Consider the following 21,333-nt stretch of genomic DNA (forward strand, 5'->3'; position numbering starts at 1 on the left):
TAGTCCGGTCGTACGTCATCACGTACGAATTTGACGGACTTTGGTGGATTGTGTGTAGGCAAGTCCGTTCATTCGGAAAGTCCGTCATAAAGTCCGGCGTAAAGTCCGCCGAGCAAAGTCTGCTGTAAAGTCCGCTCGTGTGTACGCGGCATTGGACTTTGATCTGCTTGTCAAATTTATCACACCTACACAGCTTTTTTCATTTTCAAAAAATCTTTTAATTTGTTTTAGTCAACTGTTAAAAAAACTTTTTCTAACAACATAGAATACTTTTCTCTAGAGAGACTCTTAGGGCCATAGCATGGCCAAATTTCTTAGTATATTTTCAAAAACTGCAACCTTTTACATAATATCCTAATTACCCTCACCCATCAGCATACATATATCCACAAAACATAGTTTGATCTTGCAAGTTGATCATAACCGTGGGGTCTGGGTAGAATTCAATACGTTTCTTGAGACAGTTGGCCCGCTTCATCAGGTGAAAACTGTAGAGGACCAAGCCTACAGTGCCTCGAAAAAGTATTTATACCCCTTGACATTTTTCACATTTTGCCATGTTACAACCAAAAATGTAAATGTATTTTATCTGCATTTTATGTGATAGACCAACACAAAGTGGCACATAACTGTAAAGTGAAAGGAAAATGATAAATGGTTTTCAAAATTGTTTACAATAAATATCTGAAAAGCATGGCGTGCATTTGTATTCAGCCCCCTTTACTCTGATACCTCTAACTAAAATCTAGTGGAACCAATTGCCTTCAGAAGTCACCTAATTAGTAAATAGAGTCCACCTGTGTGTAATTTAATCTCAGTATAAATACAGCTGTTTTGTGAAGCCCTCAGAGGTTTGTTAGAAAACCTTAGTGTCAGAAACCATGAAATCAGATCGAGACAGAAGTACAGTTAAATCACACTTGTTTAATAATAAAAGTAAATAGAACAAACGTAGTCAAAACATAGCCAAAGTTCAGGAACCGGAACTGATAGTCAGACAAGCTAAAGTCAGGGAGGCGGAGATGAGCGTTGTAAAACAGCAAGCAGGATCTAGAGCCAGAAGGGATGTCAGCCAAGCAAGTATTTTAACAGGAATCCAGGAGAGCGTCTCTGTGATGTTGACTAAGGTGAGGGCAGAGATCCTCTGGGCTGGGCGGCTTAAGTAGGTAGGACTGACGAGCAGGATATCATCAACAGCTGAGTAACTGTGGAGAGAAAAGAGTTGGCAATTAGCCGACAGCTGAGCGGCCAGCTCAGAGAAGGAAGAGCTGAGCCCAGCCTTGACACTTAGTGAACCAACAGCACCATGAAGGCCAGGGAACACACCAGACAGGTCAGGGATACAGTTGTGGAGAAGTTTAAAGCATGGTTCGGTTATAAAAAAAATTATCCCAAGCTTTGAACATCTCACTAAGCACTGTTCCATCCATCATCTGAAAATGGAAAGAGTATGGCACAACTGCAAACCTACCAAGACATGGCCGTCCACCTAAACTGACAGGTCGGGCAAGGAGAGCATTAATCAGAGAAGCATCCAAGAGGCCCATGATAACTCTGGAGGAGCTGCAGAGATCCACAGCTCAGGTGGGAGAATCTATCCACAAGACAACTATTAGCAATACATTCCACAAATCTGGCCTTTATGAAAGCATGGCAAGAAGCAAGCCATTGTTGAAAGAAAGCCATAAGAAGTCCCGTTTCCAGTTTGCGAGAAGTCATGCGTGGGACACAGCAAACATGTGGAAGAAGGTGCTCTGGTCAGATGGGACCAAATTGAACTTTTTGGCCTAAAAGCCATGCGCTATGCGTGGCGGAAAACTAACACTGCACATCACCCTGAACACACCATCTCCACCATGAAATATGGTGGTGGCAGCACCATGTTGTGGGGATGCTTTTCTTCAGCAGGAACAGGGAAGCTGGTCAGAGTTGATCGGAAGATGGATGGAGCCAAATACAGAGCAATCTTAGAAAAAAAACCTGTTAGAGTCTGCAAAAGACTTGAGACGGGGGTGGAGGTTCACCTTCCAGCAGAACAATGACTTCCCAGTCAAAGTCCAGACCTAAATCCAATTGAGAATCTGTGGCAAGACTTGAAAATTGCTGTTCACAGAAACTCTTCATCCAATCTGACAGAGCTTAAGCTATTTTGCAAAGAAGAATGGGCAAAAATGTCACACTCTAGATGTGCAAAGCTGGTAGAGACATTCCTAAAAAGACTTGCAGTAGTAATTACAGCGAAAGGTGGTATTGACAAAGTATTGACTAAGGGGGGCTGAATACAAATGCACACCACACTTTTCACATATTTATTTGTAAAAAAATTTGAAAACCATTTATCATTTTCCTTCCACTTCACAATTATGTGTCACGTTGTGTTGGTCTATTAAATAAAATCCCAATAATATACATTTACATTTTGGTTGTAACATGACAAAATGTGGAAAATTTCAAGGGGTGTGAATACTTTTTCAAGACACTATATTTCTGACATTTGTTGTTTCCAAGTTAACCACTTCAGCCCTGGAAGATTTTCCCCCTTAATGACCGGGGCATTTTTTGTGATATAGCACTGCGTCGCTTTAACTGACAATTGCGCGGTTGTGCGATGCTATACCCAAACAAAATGTTTTATACTTTTTGCTATAATAAATATCCAAAAAAAAAAAATGTAAAAAAATAAATTTCCTCATCAGTTTAGGCCAATATGTATTCTTCTACACATTTTTGGTTAAAAAAAAAAAACGCAATAAGCGTATATTGATTGGTTTGCCCAAAAGTTATAGCATCCGCCGGCCACGCGCATTGTGTCCCCCGCCATGCAGCAGACACCTGCTATAGCTGTTTAAAGGGCAGACGTACAGCTACGGCAATTTGCGGGAACGAGCCGATGTGCCGTATAATGACAACGGCTAGTAGGCTAGTAGTTAAAATCAGTATTTTTTGCTAGAAAATTACTTAGAACCCCCAAACATTACATATTTTTTTTTTAGCAGAGACCCTAGAGAATAAAATGGAGATTGTTGCAATACTTTGTCATACCGTATTTGCGCAGCTGTCTTAACACAATTTGTTTTTGGAAAAAGTACACTTTTTTGAATAAAAAAATAAGAAAACAGTAAAGTTAGTCCAGTTTTTTGTATAATGTGAAAGATGTTAACCAAGTAAATTGATACCTAACATGTCATGCTTTTAAATTGTGCAGACTTGTGGAATGGCGATAAACTACGGTACCTAAAAATCTTCATAGGCAACACTTTAAAATTTTTTACAGGTTGCCTGTTTAGAGTTACAGAGCTAGATCTAGTGCTAGAATGATTGCTCTCGCTCTAATGATTGCGGCAATACCTCTCATGTGTGGTTTGAACACCGTTTACATTTGTGGGCGTGACTTGCATATGCATTCGGTTCTGCACACGAGCTCGGAGGGACAGGGCACTTTTAAAAAAAAATTCTTATTTATTTTACTTTTTTCTTTTTACCCTGTCCCTTTAAAAAAAAAATGTTTTTTGATCACATTTATCCCTATCACAAGGAATGTAAACATCCCTTGTAATAGAAATAAGCAGATCAGGGCCTCTTTAATGTGAGATCTGGGCTTCCTCCAAGGGCATAGAGTCGAGTGGGGGCCGTTTTGCCCTCACTCGACTTCCTGCCCATCAGTACATCGGATCAGATAGTTTCTGCCGCTGCTGATCTCTCCGGTAAGCGGCGGAAACTACTGGGAAGCGGCGGAAGGGGGCACCTCCCCCGCCACCCATAAAAGTGATCCTGTGGCGAACCTGCCACTGGGACCACTTTTATCGCCCACAGTGTAAAAATATACCAGGGTTATGGCAGCTAGCTGCTGACATACCAATGGTATATAACTTCAAAATAGCGACGTACATACACAGTGGGCGGTCCGAAAGTGGTTTAACAGGTCACAATTATTTCTTTCAATTACAGGTGAGCTGAACCGCCAATCAAGTATTAGGGGCCTCAACCTCTTCACCTTCCCTTATAATGGGGAGGTGCTATTAAAGAAATGATTGTAAAAAAGAAAACACTTGTACTGAATATTTCTATGTACTAATATTTAGACCCCTTTCACACTGCAGCGTTTTTCAGGTGCTTTCTGGCTAAAAATAGCACCTGTATAGCACCTAAAAAACACCTCCCCTGCAGCCTCAGTGCTTTCACACTGGGGCGGTGCACTTGCAGGACGTTAGAAAAAGTCCTGCAAGCAGCATCTTTCGGGCTCCTCCACCACCCCTGCCTTAGGAATCAATGGGCACCACTGCCGAAGCGCCTGCAAAGCGGTTCGGCAGCGGCGCTTTGCGGGCGCTTTTGACCCTTTATTCGGCCGATAGCGGGGGTTAAAAGCACCCCGCTAGTGGCTGCTATTACAGCGGTAAAGCTTACCGCTAACCCTCCCCTGCCCTAGTGTGAAAGTAGCCTTAGAGCCCTTTCACACCGGGCCGCCCATAGCATCGGCGGTAAAACGCCGCTATTTTTAGTGGCGTTTTACCGTCGGATTAGCAGCGCATTTCGGTCGCTAGCGGGTCGCTTTTACCCCCCGCTAGCGGCCGAGAATAAAACCGCCCGCAATGCACCGCAATAGCGGCGTTTTGCCAGCGGTATCCCAGCGCTGCCCCATTGATTTCAATGGGGATCAGCGGTGGAGGAGCGGTAAACATACCGCTCCTTCACCGCTTCAAAGAAGCTGCTGACAGGACTTTTTCTGATGTCCTGCCAGCGCACACTGGAGACAATGCTGCAGCTGTCTGAGGGCGTATTGTAGGCGCTATTTTTAACGCTATAGCGCCTGCAAAATGCCCTCGGTGTGAAAGGGGTCTTAGGGATGTGATGCATTGACCCATTTGGCCAGTTATACAATTCTTCCCCTTATTATGCAAAACAGATTAAAATGAACCATTCCTACTGAAAAGAACACTTTCCTAATGATACAATTTCCTTTGTTCAATACACATATGAAATCTTTTAGTTATTTATGATGTTGCTGGGATAAAAACATAATTTGCTAGCTCTTTATAACAAGTCTTATTCTGTATATATTTTTGGATGATCATTAGATCAAGTCCAATGTAATTTGTTTCCAAACAAGCTCAGTTTTTCTAACCATTCATTCTGAAGGTGATCACTAATGCCCTGTACACAAGACCGGTTTTCCCGTCGGAATAAATTCTGAAGGTTTTTCCGACGGAATTCCGCTCAAGCTGTCTTGCATACACACGGTCACACCAAATTCCGACCGTCAAGAACGCGGTGATGTACAACATATACGACGGCACTATAAAAAGGAAGTTCAATAGCCACTGCGCCACCCTTTGGGCTCCTTCTGCTAATTTTGTGTTAGTAGAAGTTGGGTGAGAGACGATTCACGCTTTTCAGACTCATGCTTTTCAAATCGTTTTACTGCTGTTTAGTTTGTGCTTGTGCTTGTCACGAGAAATAATAAAGAAATAAGTTTGTCAGAACTCTGTGTGAATATCAGCAGCAAAACAACTTCATTATTCTAGCATTATAAAGCACAAAAGAATGTGCTGCAATAAAAAATCGCAGAATTTGCAGCGTGACGAATATGCTATCTCCATTACGAACGCTAGTTTTACCAGACCGAGCGCTTCCGTCTCGTACTTGCTTCAGAACATGCAACGTTTTTGGTGCGTCGGAACAGCATACAGACGAGCGTTTTTTCCGATAAAAGTATAGAACTTGTTCTCTATCCAAGTCCATCTGAATTTTCGAAGGAAAAAGTCAGATGGGGCATACACACGATCGGAATTTACGATAAAAAGCTCCCATCTGACTTTTTCTGTCGTAAATTCCGACCGTGTGTACGGGGCATAAGTAATGTTTTTATTAGCTTAAATCCCTATTTGTGTATTTGCTTGTTATTTTACAGCAATATTACCATATAGAAACAGCATGGTAAATTAACTTTTCCATATGGACCTTGTGCTACTTTGTGCCCCTGGTTGTAATCACTTAATTTTGTGTTGTTTACTATTGCAGGAGATCCGTCTGGGGATACTCATTATTCTCAGTGTTGTCAGTGCTCTACAGTTCTCTATTGCTTTATCCATATCTGTGTTTACGTGCATGTCCCTCTGTCAGCCCACTCAACAGCCACAGGTACAAACCTTGTAACATTCTATTCTCATTTATCAAAAATTACTTTGATTTTTACACTTTGTAAACAGCTCAGGTTCTTATCAAATGGTATCAGCTTCTTTAAATAATAACTAGCAAGACATGTTCAGACAAATAGCCAGACTGTGACATGGTTACAAATTTTGAATAAGATCCACTTGATAAAAATGGTAGCGTTAGAAATAACTCCCCTTTCCAATCTTAACGGGAAATTATAGCATGCAATACATAAAGTATTACTAAACCCACAGTAAAAAAACAGTAAAATCAGTCTGTATATGCAGTAAAGCATGCTTGTTATACTCACAGTGGAACCTAAGGGGTAGATCCTCTGCATTGTGTAAAAAGGCTGCTTGATTCTGTATGCACAGATCCTCTCCTCCCTGCACTGTCCCCCTGGACAAATCCGGATAAGACAGAGCCTTTGGAGTCAGGCTGCACATGCTCAGTTTGGTGTGTATTGCTAGAGAGTTTTTTTTTCTTGGGAGAGTGCATGTGATCACAGGACCAAATCAGCACTGTCCAGACTGAGGGTCAGGAGCCCTACAGCCTCATAGGACAGCTCAGTGCAAAACTCCTGCTACAGGCTTCACCACGAACTGATAGAAATCACAAGACTGCTATATACTGCTGATGAGAAAAAGCATTTAGCTGTACGCTTACTAAAATAATTGCATTTCCAGGTTCTGGGTACTGTGGGAGACCAGATATAGTGAATGCAGTGGCCTGGGTTTAGTAACACTTTAAGGACTTGAAATCAGTATATTCTCAGCTTATTTACCATCACGTTATAAATCCATTAACTGTACCACTTACAACCTCATAATTTCTCCACCAGTATTTGCAAATTGTTACAATATTGATGTACTTACTGTTTAAAAAAAAATACAAATTAAAAGAAAAATAACAACCCCCCCCTAAAAACAACTCCCTCAACTTCTGCCCTAAAAACAAAAATCTCTTATTTGTGCCAGAAGAACACAGGTTGGTATCATCATAGTTATAAAGACTAAAAATGTTTGGGTACATTCCATATTGTTACCAGATTTGGGCCGAACACCCCCCCCACCCCTGGTTCGGTTTGCGCCAGAACTCTCGAACATCGCAAAAGTTCAGACCAGAACTCTGAACCCCTTTGAAGTCTATGGGTCCCAAACTTGAAGAATCAAAAGTGCCCATTTTGAAGGCTTATATGCAAGTTATTGGCCATAGAAAGGGTATGGGGGCCTGGGTAGTGCTCTGGCGAACATCAATGCAATTTTTTTTTAAAAGATCGTTTTTACAAGAGCAGTGATTTTAATAAAGCTTAAAGTGAAACGATAAAACAGAAAAATGCCTTAAATATAGTGCACTTAGTCTGCCTGTAAATTGGCATATCTGTACCAAGTATAGAACCTGCTGCAGCAAAACTGGCATTTATTAAGAAATAAAAAGACATTTAAATTGCTGGCAATACAATACTATTGGCGGCAATAGAAAAATGTAAAAAGAATGGCATGGGGGTCTCCCCCCCAATCCATACCAGGCCCTTTGGGTCTGGTATGTATTTTAAGGGAAACTCCACGGCAAAAAAATAAAAAAACACACACACGCCGTGGGGTCCCCCCCAAAGTCCATATTACGCCCTTACCTGAGCATGCAGCCTGGCGTGAGAAGAGCCCCCCTACCCCCAAGTTCTCCCCCATGTTGAGGGCATGTATTGTATTGTATGTATGTGTTCTACTTGCCCTGGTTCATCTTATTTAGGGCAGGAATTGAGAGAAAATATTGACATAGAAATACATTTCTGCCAGAAACTTGATTTGTACCCATTTCATTCAGAACTAAAAAGGTTTGACTATAGTTTTAAGACTGGGTCTGAGCTATATATAAAGCAATCCTCTACCAGCTCTGAAAATTAGGTCAAATAAAGTAGCTTTGCAGCATGATGTCCTTTCAGTATAATCCCTTTCATGTTCACTCCAAGTGACACCATTAAGAAAATGACAAGTGAATGGCAATATAGGGATGGACATATCTGGAATAGCCATAAATGAGCAGTGCTCATTTATGGCTATGTGATATCTACCACATTGTATCTCATGGCTTGACCAAGCATCAGATGTGACATATAGAGACTGAAGTTGGAACGAATTGGAAAATCTGAGCATTTCTGTGGTTGTTAGTACTCATTGGTACATACAATAGCCCTAAATGGCTTGATTCGTACTGTATCTGAATAAATGCACTGAACTATCAAAATGGCCATTTGCAGAGTCAGTGCTGTTAAGTTCGGCATTTGAATAGGAATTTGCAGTAACCAATAGTATGTGAGTAGGTCCAAATTAGATAATCTTTTACTAAAAACATGCTGTACTCACTTGTGGAGGTCAGCTTGCAGGTCAAAGGACCACCAAACTGTGATAGACTCACCCGGGACAGAGGCTTTTAGAGGGGACTGAATGCTAGCCTCTTGCCTACTGGCTATGGGCCCTGGCATTGGAGGGAGCTACAAGCATTTAGGAAGATGTTCTGTTATGTAATGCAAAAGGACATTATTAAAAAGGCCATGATGGTCTCTGCCAGCTTGGGACTCATAGCTGATGTCGATGGCTTTTTTTATAGACACCTGTCTGGGGCCCCCGGCCATGATGAATTTATTGAAAGTAGGTCTCCTGCAATTGTCTGGAGGTGTTCTGTGTTTATACTTATGTTAATGTGTAGTGTACCTTCTGAGTTTGGAGCCGGCAAGTCTGACCTACAATGAGACATCTGAGTCATCCAGGTGGCTAATTAATGTAATGTTTATAGTATATGTTGATGGTGCTGCGCTGTTTTTAAAATAAATAAATAAAAACCAAAGAATTATTTACTAACTAGACAATATATATTAAAAGGTGTCCAAAACGTAAAAAAAAACAATAGGTGCTAAAGGTAGCAGTATGCACGTGAAAAATTGTGCAAGATGAACAACAGTCTTATGCAGTAAAAAATATACATTAAAGTGCTATATTCACTCTCCAGCTGAGTGCAAGTATAGCATATAAAGGTGACATGTCTTCTTTTGTGCAAATTGTGCAAATAAATGAAGTGTGCAAAAGTGCAAAAAGACTTCTCTTCTGTGCAACACACTACGGCTGTAAGGTAACAGCATATATATAATGGTGAAGATCAATGGTGTTTGCACTGCTGGCTTCTTTTATCCTGATAGTATGTTCTCAGTATAGTGGCACAGGTCTGCTTCTTTAAAGCCGGTATTAGCAATAGTGTTTTCTCTCTCAGTAGGTATATATATCATATAGAGGAAGAAGAAGGGGGATTCCCGATAGTGTAGTATTTCAAATCCAATTTTTATTTATTAAAAACAGCTAAAATACTCACATTTGTATAAAAATCAATACACCACGAGCAGCGGGCTTGTACGCTGACGTCACTTCCGGCGCCTGTCCGTCCCAATGCGTATCGTCACGGTCACGTGACTTCATCAGGGATCAGGGGATCGTGATGATATGCGTTGGGACGGACAGGCACCAGAAGTGACGCCAGAATACGAGCCAGCTGCTTGTGGTGTATTGATTTTTAACTTGTATACAAATGTGAGTATTTTAGCTGTTTTTAATAAATAAAAATTGGATTTGAAATACTACACTTTCCGGAATCCCACCCTCTATATGATATATATACCTACTGGGAGAGAAAACACTATTGCTAATACCGGCTTTAAAGAAGCAGACCTGTATCACTATAATGAGAACATGCTATCTGGATAAAAGAAGCCAGCACTGCGAACACCATTGATCTTCACCATTATATATATATGCTGTTACCTTACAGCCGCAAGGTAAGAGGCCACCTTACACTGAAGTGTGTTGCACAGAAGAGGAGAAGTCACTTTGCACTTTTGCACACTGCATTTATTTGCACAATTTGCACAAAAGAAGGCAAGTCACCTTTATATGCTATATTTGTACTCAGCTGGAGAGGGAATATAGCATTTTAATATATATTTTTTACTGCATAGTGCATAAGACTGTTGTGCATCTTACACAATTTTTAACGTGCATACTGCTACTTTTAGCACCTATTGTTTTTTTTTCACTGTTTGGACACTTTTTATTATATATTGTCTAGTTAGTAATTAATTATTTGGTTTTATGTATTTATTTTAATAACAGAGCAGCACCATCTACTATATGTACTTTGTTTATTTGTGGTTATGGACTGACCCTTTTCGGTGCTTGCAGCACTTATATCGCTATACTGTATAGTAGCGCGGGACTATACATATATTTTTTAGTATATGTCGGTTGTTGTAATTATTTTCCTGTGTGCAGTTTGTATTGTTAGAGTAATTTAATCAGGAGGGGGGATGTCCTCCTGGTGTGTATAAAAGCCTGTATTCAAATAAACAGTTCTTATTCTGGTTTACTCCAAAACTGGTATTGCCTAGTTCTTGGGGTAACTATAGCCAGATTCACTGGTCTCCTGTTCCAGATTTTAGGAAGCAGCTTCTTGGCAGAGATACCCAGTCAGGGTGTCAGGAGTCCGTCACACAGACCACCCTAGGATTGTATAGGTTTTTACAGACTCTGTGTCAGGTATCCGCAGCAAAGATAGCCAGATCTATGTTGCTATACTCAAAAAACGGAAACCAGACTGTAGAAGTAAGATCTATTTACAGTAAAACAAAATTCACCTAGGCACCAACACATAGCAAACATGAAAATAATGTGAACAAAAACCCCATTGACAGAATACTTGACTAATAAACCTTACAAAACAGAACACCTAACAGTTAACTATATACAATATATACAACATGAGGAACAGAGAAAAGCAGGGAAAACTGGAGGTGCAGGGAGCAGTTGGGAAGGGAGATCCAAAACTGGGGTCAGGAACAAAGGAGAGCAGGTACAAGGCAACAATATACATGGTACAAGGTATAGGGCAGGAGCAAGATCAGGATAACTAGCAACAAGATCTGGCAGCAAAATACTGGGGCAAGAGGCACCAAAAGGGTAGGACCTAAATACCCTCCCAGCAAACTGCATCAGGTGCAAACTGATTATTGGAACCTGCTTGCTTCTGGGAGACACCCGCTGGTGGATACTGGAACTACAATATCAAAATTAAGATCAAACTACAAGATTATTGGTCATTACTACTGATTACTTCATATCTATCCAATCATTAACACATTACATCAATGTCTTTGTTCATCTAATGTACCTTCCAAGCTAAGGCTGGCAGGGTGTTGGTCCTTCTAGTAGCTTCTGATGTCTGGTGATATGCTTGGCATCTTGCCTCAATATTTGGATGAAATTCTCCTCATAAAAACATTTACTAAATTTTCAGACATGTACTCTATCCAGGCTTTAAAGCATTCATTGTCGTAAGTGGGATACATTCCTAAAAATTCTGACACTGTTGCAAAATGGCAGGTGACTAGGTGATTCAGCAGATATCAAAGTGTATGTTAGTAATTCAAGGAAAACTCTCTAAATAAAAGAAGCCTTCCTCTGGATCAACTGTGGTTATACGATTGTGTATAATGAGGTCTATTTGTAAAAAAATTTCTGTTGGTTGAAATAGATGGACTTTTTTTCCACCTGACTAACTATGAACCGTAACTCCCATCAACCCTGAAAATATTCTAATGCCCTGTACACACGATAAGATTTTCCGACAACAAAACTGTGGATTTTTATCCGAAGGATGTTGGCTCAAACTTGTCTTGCATACACACGGTCACACAAATGTTGTTGGAAATTACGAACATCAAGAACGCTGTGACGTACAACACGTACGACGAGCCGAGAAAAATGAAGTTCAATAGCCAGTGCGGCTCTTCTGCTTGATTCCGAGCATGCATGGACTTTTGTGCGTCAGAATTGTGTATACATGCTCGGAAAGTTTTGTTGTCAGAAAATTTGAGAACCTGCTCTCAAACAACTGTTCTATGAAGCATACACACGGTCGGACTTTCCGACAACAAACTCACATCCAACATTTGTTGTCGGAAAATCCTATCGTGTGTACAGGGCATTAGTCTTTTTGACTACATGGTTATTTACCCTTATTAACTTAGTTCCCATTTCTATTTTAAAACTTTTTACACAATAGGAACAAACCTTTTTTTCTTCAGTCCTCTTATGCTTCTCATATATCTAAGCCAGCCTTTCTCAACCAGGGGAGTGAGGGATTGGTCGGACCAGATAACCTTTCTTAACATCTTATCCAGGATGCTGCATTACCCCTGAGAACCTCAGGCGTCACCTCAGGGTGCCGCAGCATCCTGGTTTAGAAAGGCTGCTTTGCCGAAAAAGGGAGGTGGTTTACAAATTGCACCACACCGAAAACAATGACACTTCTGTGCTTCTGCTTAAGAGCAGCACGTTTTCACTTTATATGTTAGGCCCCTTTCACACGGGATGGATCCGTGTTGATCCGCCCCGTGTTTATCCGCTGCTCAGCGGGGATCGCTCCGCTTTCCCCAGCTGAGCAGGCAGATGACAGGGCGGAACCCGCACACTGTGCAGGGACCGCCCTGTCAGATCTCCGCTCTCCCCTATGGGGGATCGGAAGAACACGGACCGTCTGTCCGTGTTCCTCCGATCCGCTCTGCAGACGGATAGAAAAATAGGATTTTCTTCCGTCCGCAGAATCGGACGAGAGCGGAGGCGGACGACATCGGGTGTTAGCGGATGTACATCCGCTGACACCCGCTATCCCATAGGGATGCATGTATGTCCGTATTTCATCCGAAAACGGATGGATGAAATACGGACATACTGTCCGCATGTGTGAAAGGGGCCTTAGCCTGTTAAAATTTTTTGCAAAGATTTCTGGAAGAAAATAATATGAACATTTGCCATTTAAACAGAAACAGAGTACATAGACCAGGCTGTCCCATTTGCAGACCTCTGTAGCTGCTGGTACTCAACTTTCCCAGGACTCCCAGTACTTAATCCAAAGGTCCTATTTTTTAAGATCTGCCCATCGGGGAAAATAGGGAAGATTAATATACACACTCATTCTAATTAGACATGCCCTAGGGCAACCTAGTTTTTATTATGTCCCCCCCTAATCAGTCAGAAATAAAAAAGGTCAGATCCTGATCCACCTCCCACTCTACTTCCCTAGAAGTAGGAATGTTAAAAAGCAAAAAAGCTTAAAAGCTTAGTAAGAGTCTGTAGTCTCATCCAGAGGCACTGCGAAGGCTCTGATAATCCTGGCGGCAAGGAGAAATTATAGAAAATTTTAATTCAAGGGAATTAAAGGGTCATGGTGCCTCCTAGATAGCTTTAGCAGTGAATGATTTTATTGTTGTTCAGCTTGAGGAAGCTACTGTTAATATTTAAACTGTGTGACTCAATGGGAAAAAGTAAACAAGCTTGCCACATGTTATGACATAAAACAACATGATCTACATCTTTATGAGTATTTGTACTATAAAAAGAATGTTGTTTGAGGTTAAATCTTCAGAACAATTTCATCACAAATATGTCCTTCAAAAGGTCAGTGCATCCAATATTGTTTTACTGTATCTGGGCGGGTGCCAAAATGGTAAATGGCCTAACAGCCTTTACTATATCTTGAAGACTCTGGTGGAAAAATGTCTTATATGTCAATACGGGGGGGGGGGCTTTATATATTAGAGCAGGGGACTCCAAACTTTTCAGTACGAGGACCACATCTTATCTATTACACATATTTGCGGGCTTGAAAGAAAATCCCCTACAAAATCCCACTTATATCAGAGCCCCTCCTTACATCAGGTTCCCCAGCAGAGTCCCCCATTACATCAGATTTTCCATTAGAGTTCCCTGGTCAGGACCTAGATCACCTGCTGGTGGCACTGTGGTTCCCTGGGCGGAGGGTTGTAATTCCAGTGTCCACCAGCGGGTGCCTCCCAGCAGCCAGCAGATCCCAGTAATCAGTTTCCACCTGATGCTGGCTGTTGGGAAGGTATTTAGGTCCTCCCCTATTAGCGCCTCTTACGCCAGTTTTATGTCAGGAATCAGCAGCCGAGTTGGCCAGATCTGCATGGCTACACTCATGAAACTGGGACAAGACTATGCATGGTTTCAGTAAGATTTATTTACAGTCAAGCTAAATTTTTCCAAACACCAGCACACAGCAAACATTAACATAATAGTGAACCAAAAAAACTTAGTGACAGAATACCTGACTATTAACTAACAAACAGAAAGCCTAACTAACAGCAAACTATATACAATATATACAATGGGGAACACAGAGAAGCAGGGAAAACTGGAGGTTCAGGGAGCAGATGAGAAAAGTGAGCCAACATTGAGATAAGGAGCAAGGTAGAGCAGGATACAGGGTACAGGGTAGGAACAGAAACAGGATAATGGCTAGCAGTACCTGGCAGTAAGCAAAACACTGTAGCAAGAGGCACTAATATGAGAAGACCTAAATACCCTCCCGGCAGCCAGCATCAGGTAGAAACTGATTACTGGGATCTGCTGGCTGCTGGGAGGCACCGACTGGTGGACACTGGAATTACATCCCTCCACCTAGAGAACCACAGTGCCACCAGCAGGTAATCTAGGTCCTGGCACCCCACTTACATTATGTTCCCCAACTGGTGCCCCCCTTTACATCAGAGTATCCCCTTTTTTCAGAAGAGGAGACTATAGGCAGCCTCTGGATCTTAATCCTCAATGAGTGCACATTGAGGGTACCCCATTCACCCTAGCTGGGGGCTGTATAAAATCTTTTAGCGGGTTTCATGTGGCCCACAGGCGGTTGTTTGGTGACCCCTGTATTAGATGATCGAGCAGAAAGTGAACAATTACCATAGCAGTGACTCCAAGGTGGTCAGAAATAGGTCCAGGAACTGTGGCCAAGAGATAATAGCTCTAGAATTCAAAGAGATATGTCAGTGAGTCAGATCATCAGTTATTGGCTTCATAGTTCATCTCCCTATTGGCAGCATAGTTCATGCAGATAACAATGCAGGTTAAAGCATAACTAAACCCAAGAATGCAACTTTTATATATTACAGCTTACCAGTCCTTAAATGTGGTAGTGGTATGTGTTTTCAGGAATAATTTCCTTTATTTTCAACAGGTAGCACATTTTATGTCTACAGAATTCTCCCTCCTCTTTCCTCTTCTCCAAAACATAGGAGGCATTTGCAGCCCCAAGAGATAGCTAATGTAGCGCTACCCCCAAAGGAGCCACTGGAAATTGCCCAGATTCCTTTTCCCAGTAATTGCCTCGCAGTCAGGCACACAATCACAGTCACTTTTTGTCTCAATAACAAGTCTAGTTGTGTTCTTTTTTGTGTTTGAGGGGTATCCTGGATAGGATTTGGAAAAGTGAGTGGGATACTTCAAAAAGAACTATGCACAAGATGAGGACAGCAAACTTCTGTCTGTATAGTAAAAGCAAGCAAAAGTTCTTGCGAAAAGCATGCAAGCTTCTTTCTTTGAGCAATCAGAGAAATAACTAGATCGAGCTTTTCAGGACACAAGCCGAAGTCCCCTTTAACCCTTCAACCCTTTAAACCCATTTTTGCGTCTTTTTGCATGTTTAAAAAATAATTTTGGGCCTGAAGATTAACTGTAATGCAGATCACGTTGCATTACATTCCTTCCTGGCCATGCAGATGGGCAAGCGGAGGCTCGGATAAGTTGGCAGGGAAGCGCATTACCAGGATTGTGTGTGGAAGCAATCAGGCGCCTGTGCAGCCACCAAATAGCTTTCATCTGATAGGCAGGAGTCTGTTTATCAGATATGTGCACAATCATAAACAGTGTGTAAAACTCCCCGCTGTCAGGTCCGTACGATGTATGGACCTGGCATGAAAAGGGTTTAAAAAAAAACAGCTGACCATAGCACCAGAGGGGTCGCAACAGCCCAAAAATCTCTAAGATCTCTCACAACAGTCTGTACTCACAAAATGTCCTTGGAAAGTTGGGTGCCTCCTTACAACATCCATCCAACACTTTTTTCCTGTGATACCAGCCTAGATCTTCAGAAGACAGCCCCCTTAGTCAGCTCTCTGTAACTTCAACATCCCGGCTCCTTTAGATAGCCCAGCTGAGAGTTCACAAACAGCAAGCACATGGCAGCACTGCTCAGACAGCAGCAAACCCTCCAGGCTGTGTTCCTCTCCTGAAGGAAAAGCCCCAGCAGCTTTATGACACTGAGTATTTATACAGACTCCCAGCAGCCTTCAGGGTCACCCTCCCTGGGATTGACCAGGGCTGTATAAATGTTCATGCTGCTATTTGTATTACTCCACACCTATGTTCCAGAGGATTCTACTGTTCTCTGGAAAGCAGAGGAAGCAATCAAACCAGCAGCAGCTGAAAAACACTGATTACAGTGAGCTAGAACTAAATTTACCTACAACAACAAAAATACAGCTCCACTTAACACATTGAGCCAACACTAAATCCACATAATCCTAGCACCTATCTAGAAGGATGGTATTTATCAGACAAAAAGGGAGCAAATAAGGAAAGTTCATTGCTAGGTTTTATATGGGCTTTAAAGTACATTTGCACGTTTGAAGCCAGATTATGATAACATCTACTTTATATTTTTAGCTGTCCCCATTCATATAGCATAACTTAAAACTCTGTACTGTGCAGGCAGATATTTATTATCCATTGTAACTAGGTTTGAACAATGTGTTCTAACAAAGGGTTAAAGATGTAAAGGCAGGGCTTCTTGCATTTTATGTTAATGAGGCCAGATTTGGGACAGGCTCACTCTAAAGCAGCCCATACATTATACAAATTTCTTAGATTTTTTAGATTTCCCTTCAAATATGTAATGCATACAAATTGAAAGTGTTTAGGTTTGACCTCATATTATATGGCTTTTATAAATCTAAAGGAAAATTGTACAAGAAAATTGTATAATGTAAGGCCAGCCTTACATCGTTCAAATCATTTTGCAGTCAGCCTCCTGAGAAAAATCTAAAGGCTAGAAATATTAAAAAAATTAAGCATGATGTGTGATTGGAACACATAACAAACATATAGTGGGGTTTTCGCAAAAGCGGAAATACGCTTTAAGAACAATAAACACTCTCTTCACTTCATATGCAACAGACTTGTGCCTGGCATACTAAAAAAAGGGCATGGACACACAGGATGAGATTTTTTTTTTTTCATAAATATCAGGAAGTTAGATCAGAAGGTAGAGAAGAGTAAATACTTAATTTCTCCTAAAAGTACGATGATAATAAAGCAGAACTAAAACTCTCACAATCAACATTTACTATTTTTAACCCTTAGACCCCTTTCACACATTATACTACTAGTCTCAGTAAACAGGTATGAAGGTATATTATATTATATATATTTTTTACATTTCTTCAGTTGCTTCCTGGTTTCTGGCCTAGGCTAACATGATATCATACATTAAAATTTAAAAAGCTGTGCTAGGATATTATATGTATATGTCCACAAAAAATGATATGGAGACAAGAAAATTAAATTAAATATTTGAATCCTTAATGTCACCGCAGTGTTCACACACAAATAAGGAAAGTGCCCAACCACCGTAGCTGTAGATTCTGCTTACCAGACGGCAAGCTTAAAAGGCAGATGGCTATAACCCAGCCTAGGCCTCTAAGCTTGCAGATGACCACAACAGGGATGGTGATGCAGATGGAATGGATCGCTCTCTTTATCCCTCTAAAGTGTGCGTTCACTCAATTGGGTAAGTTAGATGAGCTTAGGTGATCTGTGTTGAGGTCTTGTTGTTCTGTGCATTAGGGGATTTGTGGAAACCCCCGGTGGCTGACACCAGTTCTGTTACTAGAGCTTGTTGGTTCACATAGAACTGGGAACCACAATCACAAGTGAATGCTTGCACTTGGCAGCACCTTACGTGCAAGCATTCACTTGTGATTTTGGTTCCCAGTTCTATGTGAACCAACAAGCTCTAGTAACAGAACTGGCGTCAGCCACCAGGGGTTTCCACAAATCCCCTAACGCGCAGAACAACAAGACCTCAACACAGATCACCTAAGCTCATCTAACTTACCCAGTTGAGTGAACGCACACTTTAGCGGGATAATGAAGGCCTCTTGAGCCCCCTAGGAAAAGAGAGCCTTGACTGATGGGGGCATGGCTAGGTGTGTGACAAGGGGAACGATTGGTTGGGACATGGGGATGGGATGGGCCTGAGCTCAGGAAATCGTGTGCCCCAGGGAATTCTGGGTCTTTCGGAAGAGTCGTTGGAAGAGCTGCCCACCCTCCCGCCCCTTTTTTCCTATGTTTGGTATGTCACAGCTTGCTGCAGTTTTCTTGACCTTGCCAGCAGTTAAAGTTGCTGTAATGGGCTATGCCCTTGATGGAAAATTGGAAATAGGTTGTCTGTCCAGCACTTATGGTAAGGACAGGCCCCACTTCCCTCTTTTGGTTAAGTGCTCACAGTACGACTGTGACTGGTACTGGTTAAATATGTTCACCACTTCCCTCTTTTGGTTAAGTGCTCACAGTACGACTGTGACTGGTACTGGTTAAATATGTTCACATGTTATGTGTTGGAATTTAATAAAGCTGTGGCCTTGCCCTTTCCAACCTAATGGTTGTAAGTGTTGTGTTTAATGGAGTGAAGGGCAAGGGTGGTGGGGGATTTTATCCCTTGGTGTTACCTTAAGTGGGACCTAAGCCCATTGCGCCTCAGCAGTCAAGAGAGCGATCCGTACCATCTGCATCACCATCCCTGTTGTTTTCATCTGCAAGCTTAGAGGCCTAGGCTGGGTTATAACCATCTGCCTTTTAAGCTTGCTGTCTGGTAAGCAGAATCTACAGCTACGGTGGTTGGGCACTTTCCTTATTTGTGTGTGAACACATTAAGGATTCGAATATTTAATTTAATTTTCTTGTCTCCATATCATTTTTTGTGGACATATACATATAATATCCTAGCGCAGCTTTTTTCATTTTAATTTTATTGGACTTTCTGTGTTATCGCACTGTATACTGCTGCTTTTTATACAATTCTTTTTATTTGACTTCTTTCTAGCGTGGTATCCTCTTTTGGTATGATATCATACATCCCAGGAGTTTTCATGGGGGAGGGGGGCATTTTCAAAGTGATTTCTCAACCAAATAAAGCATGGAGACATGGATACATGAGTGAGTTTGCTTTTAATTAGAAAATTAAAAATGAATTAAATAGGGTTTTTGGTTTGTGGTACTCAGATACAGTTAAGTTCCACTTATCAAGTACAATAGACAGTCAGTAGTCATTACAGTATACAGTATGTTAACAATGGAAACAAAGTTTAACTGGAGGCTTTACAGCTTAACCAGCTGATATCAAAATGTATGAGAAAGACAAATAGGCAGCCAGGATTCTCTCTGTTTAGGATAAAAAGCCATTATTTATTTTTCAGTGCTTAGTGTCTGGCCCTTCATTTCTTTATTTGAAGATATGCTATACATGGGCATATTTCTCTGTATATTTGCTAATTAACTTCTGGGTGCATTTATGTATTTATTGTAGTGTTAAATACTACAATGTCTCAATTGCTTTAAAGAGCAACTAAAGAAAAAAAATACCCTACCCCACTTCTACTGCTCCCTAAAAATATCAGTATAGGCACCCAGAAACAAGCCTCAGCTTTAGTGGGCTCCATTTGTTCCAAGCATTTGACTGGTTTCCTTACACTTCTGGTTCTTATCCAGGGACTGTTTCTGCGTAAGGCAAAACCAGTGATTGTTTACCAGTGTCTCGCACAGAACTTGCCCTCCAGCCAATAGCTGGCAGTCTCAGATGCAGCCCATTCCTGCTAAATATTTCAGGTCTGTTACATTAAGCTGATCGGATGAAGGCTAGGTTCACAAGGTCTACATTAAAACAATAATCAAATCAAGTGATCTTTTCTGTGTGTTTTACCTTCTGCAGGTGTACGTGATAAACAATCCATATGGCATAACAAGTCTGGAGACATCTCCACCATGAGCTGCAAACATGGACTTTGCGCAGCTTGACCCAATATTGATCAAGAAAGCTTTCCTCCTCTCTATATTAGGAAAAAAATAACCATTAAATTGATGTGATTACTTACAATAAAAGACTATTCCTAAACCCTAATATATCTGTTTTTTACACTGTATTTGTAAAAGTAAAAGAACCAAAAGAACAAGTGCTAACAATCAACTGACTTAGCTTTATTAAAGCAATAAGCATTTAGAGAAAACTGTATAACAACATAAAATTGCTTATCAGGCCGGGTATTCTTGGAGATAAAGAACAGCCAATTGGAAATGATTGTAGCTTGAACATAGTCATTACAGGCTACTGTTTGGCAGTCAATGCATTCAACCAACTTGATGGCACCACTCCGCTCTGCCTAAACTTTGCTGCTACCTGTACTTCAAATGATGTAAGGCCTGAGAGATCCTCAGAAAATTCTAAGCACCATCTCCAATTCCTTCCTGTTGTGTGTGTTTAGCTTCTCAAAAGAGAGTGGGTAATTTACTGGGAAATAATTTTAGTTTTCTTGAACTTCAGTAGTGATTAAATGGCAGAGCAAAAGTCTTTATCAACAACTTAGGCTGCTTAACACTCTCTTCTCAAAAAGAATAGGTACAACCAATGGTGTATTTAGGTTTTGTGTTGCCCTAGGCCTGACTAAACTCGTGCACCCCCTAATTTAAATATGACCCACCCCTTCCTGTCAAGTCCTCACCCCTTTCTATTTAAGACCCATCCGGTCATCTCTCAACCACACCCCTCAACCTTTTCCTCTTAGAGCTCCACCTCTTCCTCTCTGTACATTAAAAGTGGGTACCAAGTGCCTACTTGTAAGCTCCTTGAGGGCAGGGACTGATGTGAATGTACAATGCAGGCCTCAAAATTTCAAGTTATGAGCCACTAGCCAGGCCTTAAGAGTTATTCACCACCAGTAGCCCCACCCAACCCCTACTCTGCCCCTAAACACGCTCTCGTAAATTATCTCATGAGATGACACTGTAAGGCCCCTTTCACACGGGGTTGATACATTTTGACGGACACCGCTAGCTCAGCGAGAATCCTTCCATTGATCCCCGCTGAGCAGGCGAATGACAGGTCCGTCTCCGCTCACTGTGCCGAGACAGACCTGTCAGAGCCCCGCTGTTCTCTACGGGGAGATAGGCTGTCACCTGGTTCGGCAAAACATGGTGTCACCCCTCCCCCCCTCAGTCCCTGGGATCA

General features: G+C 41.5%; 1 long non-coding RNA gene across 1 annotated transcript in view; it reads left to right on the forward strand.

Moving 5' to 3' along the window:
• Positions 1-20,152, forward strand: part of LOC141105349 (uncharacterized) — a 30,043-nt gene extending 9,891 nt beyond the window's left edge. The window contains exons 2-3 of the long non-coding RNA XR_012235579.1: positions 6,019-6,138; positions 20,041-20,152. This is a non-coding gene — a long non-coding RNA (uncharacterized lncRNA). The remainder of the gene's footprint in view (positions 1-6,018; positions 6,139-20,040) is intronic.
• Positions 20,153-21,333: the final 1,181 nt, after the last annotated feature.

Source organism: Aquarana catesbeiana, linkage group LG08 (assembly GCF_042186555.1).
Source record: "Aquarana catesbeiana isolate 2022-GZ linkage group LG08, ASM4218655v1, whole genome shotgun sequence".
NCBI classification, from domain to species: domain Eukaryota; kingdom Metazoa; phylum Chordata; class Amphibia; order Anura; family Ranidae; genus Aquarana; species Aquarana catesbeiana.